The sequence below is a fragment of the Triticum urartu genome, chromosome 5 (assembly GCF_003073215.2).
Source record: "Triticum urartu cultivar G1812 chromosome 5, Tu2.1, whole genome shotgun sequence".
In the NCBI taxonomy this organism is placed as follows: domain Eukaryota; kingdom Viridiplantae; phylum Streptophyta; class Magnoliopsida; order Poales; family Poaceae; genus Triticum; species Triticum urartu.
The window spans coordinates 6732845-6751015 of record NC_053026.1 but is presented as its reverse complement, the minus strand read 5'-3'; the positions used below and the strand labels follow the sequence as shown (position 1 = coordinate 6751015).

At 47.1% G+C, this 18171-nt stretch overlaps 1 pseudogene; it reads right to left on the bottom strand.

The window, feature by feature from the left end:
• Nucleotides 1-9826: 9826 nt before the first annotated feature.
• Nucleotides 9827-16184, bottom strand: LOC125555731 (annotated as a pseudogene).
• Between the last annotated feature and the right edge of the window lie 1987 nt (nt 16185-18171).

Sequence of the window (18171 nt, the reverse complement as noted above, 5' to 3'; positions counted from 1 at the left end):
GTAGGTGGGGGGCTAGGGATGCCAAAAATGGCATGGAGGGGGTCTATATATAGACAAGGGGGCTAGGTTAGGGGGATTTTGTCCGTTCCGGAGCCGTTCGATCCCGATCGGACGACCCGGAGCGGAGAGGGGTTAGATAGGTGGGCTAGTGGGCTGTGAAGAGAGGTTGGGCTGAGATGAGAGGAGAGGAGTGCAGCCCGGCAACTGTTTCCGGAGACCGAAAACGTCCGACATTAGACCGACTACTATTGCCACTATATTTATCCGTTGGGGCGTCAAACGGACTCCGAATGCGATGAAACTTGGCAGGCGGTCTACTGACAACAAAACAACACCGCATGCCAACTTTCAACCCATTCCGAGAACATTTTCTGGCCACTTATAAAATAATATTTCGGACATGCCACGGGCGCGTGCAAGTGTGTCTGGGCTCAGAACGGACAACGGAGAGAACGAGGAGGCCGGGACGGATGCAAATTTTGAAAACATGATGATGCAATGCACATGATGACATGACAAAGATGCAACACGCAAGCGAATGACATGGCAACAACAGCAAACAAGCGGAGGACACCTGGCACATCGGTCTCGGGGCGTTACATCATGTATTCACTATGTGCTAATGCTTTGTTCCGGTTCTCTATTAAAAGGAGGCCTTAATATCCCTTAGTTTCCATTAGGACCCCGCTGCCACGGGAGGGTAGGACAAAAGATGTCATGCAAGTTCTTTTCCATAAGCACGTATGACTATATACGGCATACATGCCTACATTACATTGATGAATTGGAGCTAGTTCTGTGTCACCCTATGTTATGACTGTTACATGATGAACCGCATCCGGCATAATTATCCATCACTGATCCGGTGCCTACGAGTTTTCCATATACTGTTCTCGCTTATTTACTTTCCCGCTGCTACTGTTACAATCGCTACAAAACACCAAACACTTTTGCCCTTGTTTTGGACTCTAACTTGCATGATTTGAATGGAACTAACCCGGACTGACGCTGTTTTCAGCAGAATTGCCATGATGTTGTTTTATGTGCAGAAAACAAAAGTTCTCGGAATGACCTAAAACTCCACGAGACATCTTATAAAAAATAATAAAAATTCCTCGCCAAATATGAAGACCAGGGGGCCCACACCCTGTCCATGAGGGTGCGGGGCGCCCCCCCCCCAGGGCGCGCCCCCCTACCCCGTGGGCCCCCTGGAGACCTTCTGACACCAACTCCAACTCTATATATTTTCTTTCGGGAAAAAATAGAGGAGAAGAAATCATCACAGTTTACGATACGAAACCGCCGCCAAGCCCTAAAATCTCTCGGGAGGGCTGATCTGGAGTCCGTTCGGGGCTCCGGAGAGGGGGATTCGTCGCCGTCATCATCATCAACCATCCTCCTTCACCAATTTCATGATGCCCACCGTCGTGCGTGTGTAATTCCATCGCAGGCTTGCTGGACAGTGATGGGTTGGATGAGATCTATCATGTAATCGAGTTAGTTTTGTTAGGGTTTGATCCCTAGTATCCACTATGTTCTGAGATTGATGTTGCTATGACTTTGCTATGCTTAATGCTTGTTACTAGGGCCCGAGTGCCATGATTTCATATCTGAACCTATTATGTTTTCACGGATATATGTGAGTTCTTGATCCTATCTTGCAAGTCTATAGTCACCTATTATGTGTTATGATCCGGCAACCCCGAAGTGACAATAATCGGGACCACTCCCGGTGCTGACCATAGTTTGAGGAGTTCATGTATTCACTAAGTGCTAATGTTTTGTTCCGGTTCTCTATTAAAAGGAGGCCTTAATATCCCTTAGTTTCCAATAGGACCCCGCTACCACGGGAGGGTAGGACATAAAATGTCATGCAAGTTCTTTTCTATAAGCACGTATGACTATATTCGGAATACATGCCTACATTACATTGATGAATTGGAGCTAGTTCTGTGTCACCCTATGTTATGACTGTTACATGATGAACCGCATTCGGCATAATTATCCATCACCGATCCGATGCCTACGAGCTTTCCATATACTGGTTTACGCTTATTTACTTTCTCGTTGTTACTGTTACAATCGCTACAAAATACCAAAAATATTACTTTTGCGTCCTTTACTTTTGTTACCGTTACCACCACTATCATATTACTTTGCTACTAAACACTTTGCTGCAGATACTAAGTTTCCAGGTGTGGTTGAATTGACAGCTCAGCTGCTAATACTTGAGAATATTCTTTGGCTCCCCTTGTGTCGAATCAATAAATTTGGGTTGAATACTCTACCCTCAAAAACTGTTGCGATCCCCTATACTTGTGGGTTATCACCTTACAACCCACTAAATAAAACCCAGAATGCCTTCGCCTCACTGTTCTTGATTTCATTTCGTTTCAAAAGAAAATTCTCTGCTACTTTACCTGTTCTTTAGCAGATTTTTACACATAACTTTACCACACGACGGCAGCTTTGCCTCGGCTTCCTCTGCTCTGCAGTTGAGCTCTTGATCCATCAGGATCCCAATGGAAGGAATGATCCTGCACCTCTGCTTTCCTCCTTCGTTCTGACGGATTCAGGCTGATCTTTCTTCGTCAATCTTGAGGGAGGGAATGCATCTTCGCCAGTCTGTGGAGAATACTAGAAGAGGAGGAACATAGATGCGTTCCCTTCCTCTTAGATGGAAGGCTGTCGCCGGCGTGAACGACTGCCCTCCTCGCATGCATAGTAACTCCGCCGCCACCGATCGCCGGCGCCAGCCCCTCCGCCTCTCCCATGCATGATGGCCAACTAGTGGTTGAGGCCCGCCATTGCGGGCCGCTTCAGAGGAAGCTATGCGCACCTCATCATCATGTCAAAAAATTTAAAAAATATTCTCGCGTCACATGGACATCACTACCATCTTAAAAGAAAAAAAAGAAAAAACCTAGAAAATTTCTCTCGAAAAAAGTCTCCCTATCATTTAAAAAACTCTAAAGAAAAACTTTCTCACCATGACCAACCAGCTGCGCCACATGGCGTAGCTGGTTGGCCACCATTCTAGCGCCTCTTAATGGGTTTAATGATACGAACCATCACTGAAGGGTGCACGACTTGGGCCGGCCCAGGCATGCTGGAACAAGTGCCTCGGGTTTTTTTTTCACATTTTTTGCTTTTGTTTCTTGCGTTTTATTTTTTACTTTTGCTTATACTTCTAAATATTGAGGAGTTCTCCTGAGTGGAGTGGTGGACAGCACAAAGGTTGCCGTCACCGGCCGGGGTTCGAGTCTCCTCATTCTCCTATAAGAATAAGACAGGGGGCTTCTTTCCCTCCGTTCTCTTTTTTTACTTCTAAATATTCTAAATAAATATATCACAAAAATCACTCTACATAAAACATTTCAACAATGTTGACCAAGCATTTGAAAAATGTTACATGTGTATAGAGAAAATGTTTGCACATATACGAAAAATGTATACAAAAAATAAGATGTGTATGCAAAAATTTGATCATGTATTTAAAAAACATTAATCAATCATTTGACAAAAAATGTTGATCAAGTGTTTGAAAATGTTAATCTAGCATTTGGAAATGTTAAATGTCCATATAAAACGTTAATCAATCATTTGAAAAGAATGCATGGAAGCAAAAGCAGGAGTTGATCAATCAGGTTGAGTCAGACTTAAATCACACCGATCGCACTCTCCAACTGGACTAGATCCCAATGGAATGAAGGATCATGCACCTTTGCATCATGCTCCATAGGCCACCTGAGAGTTGCCACATGCTTTCAGATCGACGTGCGCGCTAGGACATGCGGTAATCCAAACCAGGGTGCGATCAATATGTCGCAACACAAAAGAGATTTGATGCCGCTATGAACAGTTTAGCTCACACTAGCAGTAACTGCAAGTTGCGGTGAAGAACGAGAGGCCCAGCTGAAAACAAATTTCTTCTTGAGTTTGAAAAAATTTCTAGGTTTCATACAAAAACAAGTTTGCAAATTTTAAAAAATGTTTATGATTTCAAAAAAATGCTCGCTGACTTGTAAACAATTTCTACGATTTTGTTAAAAATGTTCATGATTTCAAAATAAATGTCACGAATTTGAAAAACAATGTTTGCAAATTTCGGAAATTGTTCACGATGCCATAGAAATGTTTGCAATTTTAAAAACAGTTCACAATAATAGAAATTGTCCATGAATTTGAAAAGATGCTCAAAAAGTTAAAAAGAAAAAAGTAAGAAAAATTAAAAAAAAGAAAGAAAGAAAGAAAAACGAAAATGAAAAAAACATCAAAGTGTAAAAAGCAGAAAAAACCCGGAATGCGCGATCGCCAAGGAGTGCGTGTTTGATCAAGAACCATTGACTTACACGATAAAGAGGAACCACCGCCTGGAACGCCGCCCATCTCTCCCAATAGTTCCTAGTTGGCGCTCGTGTGCGTGAATTACGAGTGTTTTCACTGAAATCTACACAAATGTGCTCTTATTTTTTCAGTAAGTTTTTCACAAAAAAGACTAGCCGTTGTTTTTCAGTCTGATTTGAAAACTGAAAAAACTTTGCAAAACATAAACAATTTTTACAAACATGATTTTTTTTAAATGGTAACAGTTTATAAAATTCCAAATAAAAATTGAACTTGAATTTTTTTTGAATTGTGAAAAAATCTTAAAATCATGAACACAAGATTTCTAAATTGTGTTTTCTCAAAATTGTGAACAAATTTCGGATTCCCAACAATTTTTTTGAATTGTTAAAACAAATAAGTGAATTGTGGTTTTTGAAAAACCGGAACACAATTTATCAAACATGTGACCAAAGGTGAATTTTTTTTTGATTTGTTTAAAATTTTGAGATTTTTTCAAAAGTGAATTTTTATAAAGAACGTGATTTGTTTCTGAAAACATGAATAAAACTTTTCTAAAAAGGTGAAGATTTTTTGAAATTGCGAGCAATTTGTGAAAGGATTATCAAATTTGGAATTTCAGACATTTTGTGAAAACCTAAGCAAAATTTGATTGCATTTTTTTATATTTTTGAATTTGTGAAGGCTTAGGATCTGCCCCGCCTCCCCCCTCTCTCTTCTCCGTCCGTGTTGAGCAAGATGATGGGCTTCCACGATGAATTGTTGATATGATTATTGTCGCTAGGCCTAGGCCACACAACGTTGAGGTTGACCGAGTGACCGGCCGCGTGCATCATAGAGACAGGCAATCGATCGAAGCACTCGTGTACTGGAGGGCTTCATTGGACCTCCTATCTGCCCCATTCAGCGGCAGAATGTCGCGGCGTCGCACAAGGCAGTTCTCCCACTGGTCTGGCCCATGCGGGGAGCTGCAAGTGGTGTAAAAAATAAAACAAAATGCTAAGGGTCAGCCAGAATTCAAGCTCACAATCGCACCATTGTAGACACATGTAGCTAGCCACTGCGGCTAATAGCTGTTCGTGGTGAATACGCGACGCGTTTACTATAGAACTAACACAATAACAGATTGAGTTATTTTTCCTTTTCTTAATCATTTCTTGAAAATTCAGAATATTTAAAAAAAAATTCTGAACGTTTTTGACAAATACGCATAAGTTTGAAAAACTGTGGACACTTTTTGAATTTATAACCAAATTTTCAAAGCGGGAATTTTTTTGCATGTTGTGAACAAATTTTGAAAAAAGGAACATCCTTAAATTTCCGACCAATTTTGGCAAACAAGGACATGTTTTAAAAAGATGTGAAGCATTTTTGAATTTGTGAACAAAATTTATAAACGGGAACATTTTTTAAATCTATGAACAAATCTTGAAACACCAGAACATTTTTTAAATTCTGAACAATTTTGGGCAATCACAAAATGGTTTAGAAAAAATGGGAATCATTTATGTACAAATTTTGGAAAACACGAAATACCTTTGCATTCATGAACAAATCTTGAAAAATGGAGCATTTTTTTAAGTTGCAATTTTTTTTCATAATCATGAACAAGATTTAAAAAAAATGGGAACAGTTTTTGAATTTGTGAACAAATTTGGAGAACGGGACATTTTTTAATTTATGAACAAATTTTGAAAACAGGAACATTTTTGAAAATTTCGAACATTTTTTGTGAATCTTACACAAAGTATTCAGAATCGCAATTATTTTGAAATTCCAAACATTTTTTAAAAGTAGCGAACATTTTTCAAAATTATAAACAAAATTTGAAAATAGGATCAACTTTTTGAAATCCGGACAATATTTGAAATTTCCCAAACATTTTTGAAAAAATTTAAAATAAACTTGGAAATAGAAAAAGGAAATGAAAAGAGAACAGAAGAAAAAGGAAACACGAGAAAAAGAAAAAAAAACTAAAATCTTGAGAAAAAAAAAGGTTCCTAACCGGAACGAATGAACTGGCCAAATGAGCAAGCCCAGTCGCTTCGCTAGTGCGCCTCCGTGTGTCATGCGGCGACAATTTGCTGCAACATGCGGCAAATAGGGATTTCTGGGCTTCAAGACCTTCCACTAAAAAATAAAGACAATCCCTAAAACAACCTATAAAGAGAAAAACAAAATCATTTCCAGACCTAATCAAGAGGTTTCATTTTTTTTTGCAGGGAGAAGGAGTGTTTTGCAAAATAATTCTTGCATTACTCAATCAAAAAGTTACAATCATGCTTACAATTTCTAGAAGACTCTCGACCAGATCCCAGCCATGCAACAGTTCAACATTGTTATCTACCAAAATTTGCCAAAGTGTGGCTAGAGGAGTTGTGAATATGAGGAATCCTTGATCTCACTAATCAAGAACTACGTTCAGCATGCAATCCTTGATCTCACTAATAAGAGAGCATGCTTTGATCTGTTGACTTCTCCGCTTCTCACAATATTGAAATGCCTGCAGACAGTCACTTTCCACATCAACTTGTAATTGGCTCCATTGGAAAGCTAATAGAAGGCACTCTCTGAGAATTTCAGCTTCCAGCAGATCATATCAAGAATTTCAGCTTCTAGCAGATCATCACTAATGAAAAGGTGAATAATTTTGCTAGAATCATCTCTTAGGATCATTCCCGTTCCACCAACACCATCGAGCAAGGTGGCATCAACATTAAACTTGACTCGTCCCGATGCTGGTGGTATCCAAGGAGTAAATTTCGAAACAGGCTCGCCAATTGAGAGGTTTCTACGAGAGGAAAAAATGGGATGACTTCATCCATGTCTGGCACGTCGTAGAAATTCTAAAACTCACTGATAAAATTTCACACTAATGAAAAGAATGCTGCTGATCAGCTGAAGCCATCGCTGCTAGACAGAGAAGACGGCAGTAGGATGGAGAGTTACCAGCAATACCAACATCAGCAGAAAGGTTACAAGGAAAATTACAGGGACATCTAGACATAGTATGCATAAAAAACAACCCAATAAGAAGGCCAGTACCACCAACAAGGATTTGGATGCATAATATATTATAACAGCAAAAATATATGCTTGCTTATATGCAGAGCCTTGTTTTTTTTTATTTTAGAAAAGAAGGATGACCCTTGGCCTCTGCATCTGGACGATGCATACGGCCACTTTATTAATTATTCTCACAAGACCTTACAAAGTCATATAACAGTAAGACTAAAGCCACCGTCTAAGCAACAAACTGTCGCTACACCTATCCAGTTGATGAAGGGGCGCAGATAGCCTGGGCCTAATACCAAACAGACATCGCAGCCAAGCCTAACATCTAAGACCTGATACCCCAACCTAGCCACTTGTCGGGTCTGGGGCACACACTGGTCCGCGTGCTCTCAAAGGCCGCCGCCGCCAACTACCACCGCTCCATCTTCAGAACTGTACTGATGCATCAACCTTGCTCGGTCCAGCTATCGGCGACGCCACCACGGCGCCCAGCGGCACCTCCTCCCTGCGTGCAAACAGCTGAACACGTCGCGGTCGTCACTGATACACCACAGCGCCATGCTGCCAAGTACCACCAGCCAACATAGCTTGAAGTCCTTGGAGGATCTGTCGTGCGTAGCACCCGCCGACCAGGCATGACAAAACATAGCACCTGTCGGTCAGGCATGACTTGACATCTCCACCGAAGCTCTGTGCAAGACGAAGCCGCTCCACCTCCTGCCTCTGACTTCTAGCGATGCTCCACAAACGATGCTCCCAAGAGAGAAACGACACCGCAGTGCCGCCATCGTCCGATCTGGAACACCAGATCCTAGGGTTTCCCCCGGAGCAGCACGAGTGGGTCGACAGTAGTTACACGGCGATGCCTTCATCAAGGTAACGACGTAGAACGCCGCTATCGCCTGCCGTCGGCTCGGTTTTCACCGGCAACCATGTCTCCCCAACTCGCAGCCTGGACTAGATGATGGATCTCGAGATCCGATCATCAAGCTTCTGGCCGGCCACCGCCGACGAAGAAGATGACCACTACCACTGGCTGCACCGGCCAGAACAGATCTGCCATGGGTGCCGCCAAGCAGTCCACCAGGCCCTCGACGCCGCCGCCGATCTAAAGCCAGATGACATGCCGTCGAAGACCGCATCGAGCCGCTGCCCGATCCAGGCCAGCCGCCCGTGGCCCGAGGCAGGGCCGACCGCCGCCGCCGTCGAAGCCAACGCCGTTGCTTCTAGATCGGCTGCACCTCCACGCATGTTGGGGCCCCGCCACCCCTGAGACGCGGGAGGGAGGAAGAGCCCCCGCCACCACCTTCGGCCTCCGGGCGCAAGCCGGCGGCGTCCTCCGGCGGCGACGGGAGGAGGGGAGGAAGATGGGCTAGGCCCCGGTGGCGGCTAGGGTTGGGGAGCCACCCGAGTCGCCCGAGCGGGGGGCGACACGGGGGCCTATGAGCCTATGAGCGGGGGGCGAGTCAGCAGAGCCCTGGTAACATCATTCTGCAATATAATTACGGCTAACCAGCAGTCGGTAACGTTTACTCGGTGCCCTTCGCCAAGAAGCTCCTCCTGAGCCACAGCACTCGCTGCTCCTCGTGCATCCAGATGGCAACGGGGACGAAACCCATCGGGTTTTACCTTCCCAAACCCATCCCCACGAGAAAATTGCAAACCCGTCCCCGTCCCCATCACCGTGCGCGGGGCTAGTTTTCCGCCCGTCCCCTAAACCCATCGGGTTTCGGGGAACCCGCGGGGAACCCACGAGAAAATCAAAATATTTAAACAAACATAGTGGCAACAAAGAATAACATTTCAACAGCAAAAAAAGCACATTTCAGCAGCACAACTAGAGAAAATTTCAACAAAAAACAACCCGACTTGGGACGTGAAGAGGCCACCATTGAGTTCGTCACCGGTGGCTACGCCCTTTCTCCAGATCAGACCGGCGGCAGGGGAGAAGACGTGGAGGGAGGAGGCTCGCCGGCGCAGATCGTGGTCGGCGGATCTTGCGAGATGGGATCGAGCCAGGCGGCGCCTGGGGTCCTAGGTTTAGGGTTAGGTATTATGTGGGAGAGAGAGATGAGGGCTCGAGCGAGGGGGAAAGGAGCTGGCGATACTGGCTGTTTGGCCTTCGACACTAGGGGTGGGGGGCTCGGTAGTTTTGGGTTGGGCCGCGCAGGAGCACTGGTTGATAAAAAATGTATTTTGCCGGGTTTCGGGTTCGGGGACTACCGAAACGGGTGCAAACCCACGAAACGTGTCGGGTTGTATAATGTGTCCAACAACAGCCCCGCGGGGATGAAAAGACGCCCATCCCGTCCCCTAATAGGGTAAAAACCCGCGGGGACGCGGGTTTCGGGGCCCCGTTGCCATCTTGACTCGTGCATACTCAAATATGCAGAGACCTGGTACGTGTTTTCCAAATGAGATAGGGAAACTCTCAAAGCTTCCGCAGGGAAGCCGGGCACGTTCATCACAGCACTACGCAGCACATCTGGACATGCCTCATCAATCTAGTATCTGCCTGCGGCGGCGGTACTCGCTGCTCTTCCTGCATACCCATATATGCAGAGCCATCGGCATTGTCGACCCCTGAAGAAGAGTCATCTGCTACATCTTCTTCGTCTGAGTATGGTGAGTACTCTGATGGTGGGAACACCTGAAAACAGAAACAGTATAGTCAGAACAACAGGGCACGCATTGCTGTCCAAGCTATGGCACAACTATAACCATACTTATGTCTTCTCAGATAAATAATTAGCACAAGTGTCATGTATTTTACCCAGCAGTCTAGACACATGTGGCATCAAATGAAGGGGAAAAAATAGACACCTAGTTCAACACTTAGAATGATTATCCAGAGATCTACTTATGCCATATGTGGTTCGCGCGAATACGCTTGGAAGCGTATCATTGCATTGATAGGGGAGTGAACGTACAGGTTGGCATCACGGTTGCGTACACAGGATGGCGCTAGCGTGATGCAAGTGAGCATGGGAGTGGGATGCTCAGCCCTACAGTAATGTTTAGATTAGAGGCATAATAGTGCTAAGTCCTTTGGCTCCGGCGCTGGCCCAGGAGCGTGCTTCCTCTTGATTCTTGAATCGCAGCTAGGAGGGAGGCAGAAGAGGGTGTGATCTTGTCGAAAATCACAGCATTGCGGTGGTGCCAAAGCGACCAAGCTGTAAGCACCGCAATGGTGGAAAGGAGAATTGTCACTACGAGAATGGAAGCTTGGCAGGCACTTACCTCTACGTCTCTGATGTGAGCGAGCCTCATCTTGTTCTCCTCTGACTCAAACCACTTCTCTAATGTAGGGCAACCATCAACGCACAGATATTCAAGTTTGGTCAGTTGTTTGATGCTGTCCGGAAAAGACCTGATGCCCTCGCAGTGCTTAATCTCCAGATTCTTGAGAGAGGTTAGTTCTCCTAACCACTCCGGTAGTGTCGTGATTGCACACTCACGCAGAGTTAGCTCCTGCAGAGATGTCAGTTCAACCAGCCATCTTGGCAGTTCTGCTTGGTTGAGGGACAATGATTCGAGGCACAATGTTTCCAGGGAGGAGAAGCGTTGGATTATCTCAGGTGAGGTGGTCAGATTCAGATCACTGCAACTGACGATAGATAACCAACTAAGGGAAGGGAGGTGGTGAAGCAACCTCCACTGATGCATGAGCACCTTGCTATCTTCAACACTCAGCTGTGTTAATGGAGAAGAGCAGGAAGTACCGTTGTGTGGAGGGCTCTCTCCCCATGATGATAGCATTGCGTCACAACCACGTATGAACAAAGACGTAGCTCTAGGCACACATGGTTTTATCCTCAGCTTGGCACAGTGCTCTATGGTCAAGCACGCAAGCTTAGGCTCACTTGCACCTTCCTCACCACTGGTATATCCCATGTTCCACTCTTGCGAGCTCTTCATATAGTAGAGACCCAGCCATCGTAGGTTTGGTAGTTCACCAAGTGGTGGTAGGTTATTGCACTTCAGAAAATTACACAAATATAACTGAGAAAGAATAGGGAGATATTGCCTAAGATCCATAAACCAATCAGGAATGCTCACACTCCCGTAACCAGATATAGTCAATATATGTGCACTGCTTGGTGGCACTAGAATTTTCAACACCTCCTTGTCCTCCACAAACCTTCCAGTCGCTACAGTCCATTGAAATCTCAACTTTTCAATTTTTTGTTTCTCTATTAGTTTTATACCGTGTGCTTCTTCTACAGAATTCAAATTTTCAAGTCTATCTATCCACAGCTCAACAGGATTTGTAGGCTGAAGGCGGATGATATTGCTGCAACATCTATCACCTGAAGCATGCACCACAAAGTGTGGCAAAGAGGCACAGTTGAAGTGAGAGACCGCCAATTCTTCCAACCTAACATGTTTTAAATTTAGAACCTTCAGACTAACCATCTGGTCCATACGATCGGGAAGCTTCTTCAGTTTTTTGCAGCCTGCTAGGTCCAATGCATGAAGCTTCCTGAGGTTGCAAATACTTTCTGGTATACTGCTACACGCTCTATTATAAGACAAGTCCAGATACTCTAGACCGGAAAGTGTGCTGATAGAGGCAAGCAAGCTGTGAACTTTATCTGATGTGATCATACTGTCTATGGTTCCTGATAGATTTAGATACCTAAGTTCTGTTAGGTTATCAATGACCTCTGATAGCTCTCTCCTATTCACGTCTATATTCGTTTGTCCTTCTAAACTCAAATATTGAAGTTTGGTAAATCCACCAAAAGATTTTGATATAGATATTCTTCTGCAATATGTTAAATCAAGATGCACCAACTGCTTCAGCTTCGCAAAGGATACTGGAAGTTCACAAATCTCATAACAATATGATAAATCAAGATGCATCAGAGATTTCATATCACCAATTGAATCAGGCAATGCTGAGATTTTCTGAGAGCCTCTAAGGTCGAGATAATTTAATTCTGAGAGCTCGGTGATACAATTGGGAATCATCGTATCTTGTATCCCTGGAGCATACAGAACCCTTAGTTGCTTCAGTTGACCAATACAATAAGGTAACTTCTTAATAAAGCACTCACTTAAATCCAAGACACAGAGGAACTTAGCTGCTGAAAAAACATCACCACAAAGTTCTCGTTTGCCACAGTCCCGAAAATGTAGCACCTTTAAGGTTGCAGGAAACTTCACGGACAACTCCAACGACTTGCTACAATCTGTGAGCAATGCATAGCGGCATTTGATTCCCACAGTGTTAATTTGATGGGCCAAGATCTCTTTTGCGAGATCATGCACTAGGTCATGCATCGTGAACAACATACCATCTTTGTATTGCCTTCTTGTTCTATCAGTCTGCAGATAAAGAACACCTAATGGTGTCAGGATTTTGAATTTATTTTGTTTTATAATACTATATTTTTCAATGGAGGTACTGCCATAAAACTGTAAACATAGTAGTATAGCAATGGAAATACTCTTCCATGCGGGTACCATATTTTCATGACCATTAATTTGAAACACTACTTTAATGTTGTGAGTATAGTATTAGAGCAAATGCCTAGTCAAAGATAAAAGTGTGTCTCTGTATATTATAGGAGAAAGAGTTGATTCGCTTGAGGGTCCAGATCATGGATGGTTGGGAGATGATCTGCTGCAGCTAGAATGCTGACATGTTGATTGGTCAGACCATGGCACTCCAGCCTATCTGCAGTCCAGCACCGATCCTGGGCCAACAAGCCAATGAAACACCCATGCCTCCCAAATCGAACGCGATAATGGAGGTTGCACCGTGCCATCAAAGAGAACAGCATACGCCGACTGCACCCAGGGGCCGGGAGGTTCTAATTGAAGTCGTCCTTGCCAGAGGGCAGTACGATCTGGGCTTTTGAAACAGGCTTTTGCCCCTGCTATATTAATATAGCAAACACCCGATAAAACTAACGATAGGTGTTGGGGCGGAAGCAGCATACTCATGTCCCAAAAGAAACGAAAGAGAAAATATAAAAGGAACAAATGCCAACAACGGCGGATTGACAAAAAACGAAGAAGTCTCGCGACCATTGTGCCCACCGGAGATCTCCCACCATGCTCCTAGACTCCGAAGCGCCGGTACCAATCAACACCTCCAAGAAGGGACGCGATGATGACGACGTTGCTGCCAAGGGTTTCCCCTGGGACGTGGCCAGGAGAAAGGAAGGGTAGCACCCGACGCCCTTCAGGAAAGTCCGATGGCACCCTCAGGCGCTACTGTGTCGGTGTCGGATAGGCCGACATGGATTTCTCCCGATCCCAACCATCACCCCGGGTGCTCCGGAGCACGCCACCATACCTTCCACCACCCTGTGCCAACACGGTCTTCAAGCCGCCCACGCTGTCTCACCACGACACCACGAAGTGGGCCTGCACAATGAAGAAGAGGAGCCGGGACTAGGCGCAACAGCACCGTCGGCACGCAGGAGGGCCCAACCTCCACCGTCAACGACAATAACCGACCGGACACAACAACAGAAGCATACCAGGCCCGTGGGCTCATAGGCCCGGCTGGGCCCTGAAATGCCCGTAAAGCTCCCATCGTCGCACTGCAGAAGACACGCCGTCAGCGTCGCCGCCCCCTGTCCGAGCCGCTCCTCCTCTTCACCGCACAATAGGCAGCAAGGCCGCGCTTGAGCCAGCCCGCTAGTATATCTGGGCCGGGGGCACGCCGCCGGCCACCCTGCCGCAAGGAGCAGCGCCAGCACCTCGCCTGCCGCCGGCCACCACCACCAGGACACCGGACCGCCGCCGGCGCCCTGCCCCGGGAAGGAGAGCCGCACGTGAGTATAAAAGGCCCCGCCGCCGCTGAGCCGCTGACACCACCTGGGCTAGATCCAGGGGCACCCGCCAACGACCGCGGGGGGGGGGGGGGGGGGGGGGGGGGGGGGTGGTGCGCACGCCGCCCCGGCCGCCTTCCCGGGAGACGGCGGTAGGCGGGGTCGGAGGAGCCTCGGATTCGAACTAAACCTAGGCACGGTGATCAATGATTTGGGCCTCCATGATATCTGTCAGGTGGATGAACTCACAATGCCCTGCACGTCCAGCGCGTGTCAACTACAATGCCGCACACAGAGCGCGTGTGCCATCAGACTAACGGCGGCGAGCACCGTGGGCACACGCTCTCCAACCCACTGCCGTCGACCCCTGAAACCTCCTCTTTTCTACAGATACTTAAAAACATAGTCATCTTATACGTTGAGTAATTCTTTAGCTAAAATTAATCAGAATTGGATGGGTAATTTGGTCAACCATTGCTGGCCTCTACATCACATGGCAGCCAGTAGGCCCGATCTAATCGGAGTCAACTCTGTCCCTCTATCCTACTGCACCTTCATTTTCTAAGGGGGTTCCAGAGTGTTAATATATATTTTCACACACGGACCTATGCACCCGTTAGCAACTACTTGCACTTGCGTACTTTTCAAAATAAAAATTTGACAATTATGTGCTGTGTATTAGAGCATGCGCACTAGCAAAAATATTTTAAATATCCACATTTGCTGTTCGTAACAGATAAAAATGACCAAAATGGGGGAAACAATGTTGCAAGAAATTTATCCTTTTCGTACAGTTCATGAATGACTATTTATTCACAACTGTTTGTTAGCTGGAAGAGCATCGTACGTTTGTACAATGAACAAATTTCTTTCCAAGAATTTTTTTCAATTTCTTTTGCGACACAAGCATGTGCACTATGATGCTTTTAATGCACTCATCATAAATTTATACACTGTGAGTTGGAATACATAAGGTTGAAAAGAAAATAGAATCATGTAGTAATTAACTCACCGAAGATGTCTCTGAATACTGAAGGAAGGACATCCCCAAAAGTTGCCTTGCATAATTCTCGCAGAGCTGCATAGGATCAAACATATAAGATTGCTCAGTGAATCCAAGAGCAATCCATTGATGAATTAGATCATACTTCAATATACAATGACCTTTTGGAAATATTGCACAGTAGGAAAAGCACAACTTCAACCAATCAGGCATATGGCTATAGCTTATCAGCAAGGATGCTAGGACTTTATGATTTTTTGATGATGGATCTTTCAAAGTTGTTAAATTCCAGATGTCACTGTCCCTCATTGACTCCCATATATCAAACCTCTTGCCTTTCAGAGTGTATCCAAGTGATTGAGCCGCTAAAGCCATACCTCCACACTTGGTGGCAATCTCCCTTCCTATATGCTTCAATTGCTTCTTGTCGACTCGATTTTTGAAGGCAGCTTTTTGTTTTATTATTTTCCAACAAATTTTATCTGTTAAAGTCTCTAGCTTATATGGCCCAACTGTATGACAAATTTCTCTTGCAATGGCTTCATCTCTTGTGGTTACGATAATCCTTACGTTGCTGCCCTCACCCGCCTTAGCATAGCCTTCAAAGAGTTTAGTGTATCTGGATTCTCCTCCCACACATCATCTAAGACAATAAGAATTTTCTTATCAGCAAGTACCTTTCTGAGTTTATTATGTATCAACTGTTTTTCAGCTAAGTGGCTCTCCTCTGATAGCTGTGATATAATAGAGTTGCCAATTTTCTTTAGGTCGAGATTTTGGGACACATAGACCCATACCAGAGAGTAGCCTGCGAACATAGAATCATTGTATACTAGCCGAGCCAAGTTTGTCTTGCCAATACCACCAAATCCATATATTGGAAGGATGGTGATGCCTGGTGTGATGCTCTCACATAAAGTAGCCACTATTTCTTTTATTTCTTCAGTCCTCCCAATGATAAGTTCTTCCACATCTGACGTTGTTTCTCGTATGTCAGTAACTTGATGGACATTAGAGCTCTTGCCCAACATAGAACTGTAATGCTGATTTGTTATATTGTCGGGTGGTAGGTGCAACATATGCCAACGGATGGCTTATCATTGTGGGAGCCAGTAAGACATCGCCGGTGCCTGGAAATGGGATGAGGCAAAGACATGCACGCCGGCGGATCTTACCCAGCTTCGGGGCTCTCCGTGGAGATAACACCCCTACTGCTGCTCTACGGGGTCTCCGCATGATCACTAAAACGGACAAGTAGCTACACAATGCTCCTTGAGCTGCTCGGGTGGGAGGAGGAAGCAGGGCACGGCTAGCCTGCTTCCTCTCCTCGTATGGTGTCTAAAACTAGCTTTGGGGTCCAACCCTTTGCATGGGTGCCCCGGGGGGTTTATATAGGCCTACCCCCCGGGGGTACAATGGTAATCCGACTGGGCGCGGGGCCCAGCCGTCTGTGACTGCTCTCGCCGGCTTCTGCGCCGGCTGCTGGGACCCGCCGACTGGTGGGCCCGCCGGCTGCCGGCTCTTTGGTCGACAGGCAGGCCCCACTGGTCGGGGCCTGGTCGGTGGCTGGTTACTGTCGCTTTATCCTGATGACGCAGGCTTGGTCGTGGTGAGCGTGGCTACAGTACCGCCGCCCGACGGGCGATTACTGTAGCCTCACCGTGTCTTGTCTCCTTAATGGGGCGCCTCCTTCAAGGAGGGTAGCAAGCCGGCTGCGGGAAGCCGGCTCTCTCTTGGGTCGACTGGGGGAGGCATGGCCGCCTTCGGGGCCTCTCTGCCCGAAGGGACCCACCGCCCATGGGCTACGCTGGTAGTTCATTGCAGATGGCGTCAGGGTCAACATGGCAACAGTGCCGCGCCGGACGGGTCATGGCCACCCGTACGGCGCACTGTGCCAGTCATGCCCCGGGATTCGAGGGCGGCGGGTTTCACTGTAGCCACGCCCCGTCTCATCGCCGTTAGGTTGGTGCAAACTTCGAGGGTACGGTGTTGACCTCTTTATGGGAGCCGGCTTCTTGGAGTCGGCCTTCTCGCGGCCGGCTTCGTGAAGCCGGCCCTCCCATGGATTTCTTCATAAGGGATAAAGTCGGGCCGCCTCCCGAAAGCCGGCCTGGATAACAGCCGGCGGGGGAAAGGCGGCCCCATGTCTTTGATTCTTGAGAGCCGGACGGGCCTTGTAATTTTTTCAGAAGGGCCAGGGGAAGCCGGCTAGGCTACCCATGGCTATTTACTCCGTCAGTAGTCCCCGAAGCTGATCGAGCTTCGAGGCGGCCTGAGGGACGAGAAACTTGGTCAGCTTCTTACCCTGAGGAGCCGGCTTTGCTGGTGTAGGCCGGTCTCAGAGAGCTCCTGCGCCTCATAGATGGGATGGTAGTTGACTCGCGCGCTGACCACGGGCCCCTCCGTGGGCCACGTGGCAGCGTAAACCTGCCAACGCACGCGCGCGCGCGACGGGACGCTGCCGCAGGCCCGGGCTCGCCACTGCCTGGCCTCGGCCCGGGCGCTGATCTTCTGCGGCCCAGGGGGACTGCTCACCTTCCTGTGGCGGTTTCAACTCGTTTTTAGGGCGTCATAAACGCGGGGCGTGGGGGGGAGAGGGCACGATCGATCCCCACGTCCCCCACGCCGCACCTCCTCGGCTCCGCCACACGAGCCTACAAGTAGGGGGAGGAGGGGGAGAGGCAGAGGTTCGCTCGCTCTCCCACACTCCGCCCCTCCTCGTCTTCCTTCTTCTTCCTCTCGCTGCCGCCGCGGCCTTCCATCGCAGCTCCTCCACACCGCTCTGCTCCATGGCGCTGTCAAGCTCATGGGACGGCTCCAACGTCCATGAAGATCACGTGGAGTTCCTCCGCCAGACCCGGCGCCTGCCCGACGCCAGCCTCGTGCAGGTCCGCCTGGCGCCGGAGACGGAGATCTCGCCGGCGCCGGAGGAAGGCGAGCGGGTCGTCTTCCGCTCGCATTGCCTGCGCGGCTTCGGCCTTCCGGTGAGCGCATTTCTGCGCTCCTTCCTCGAGTTCT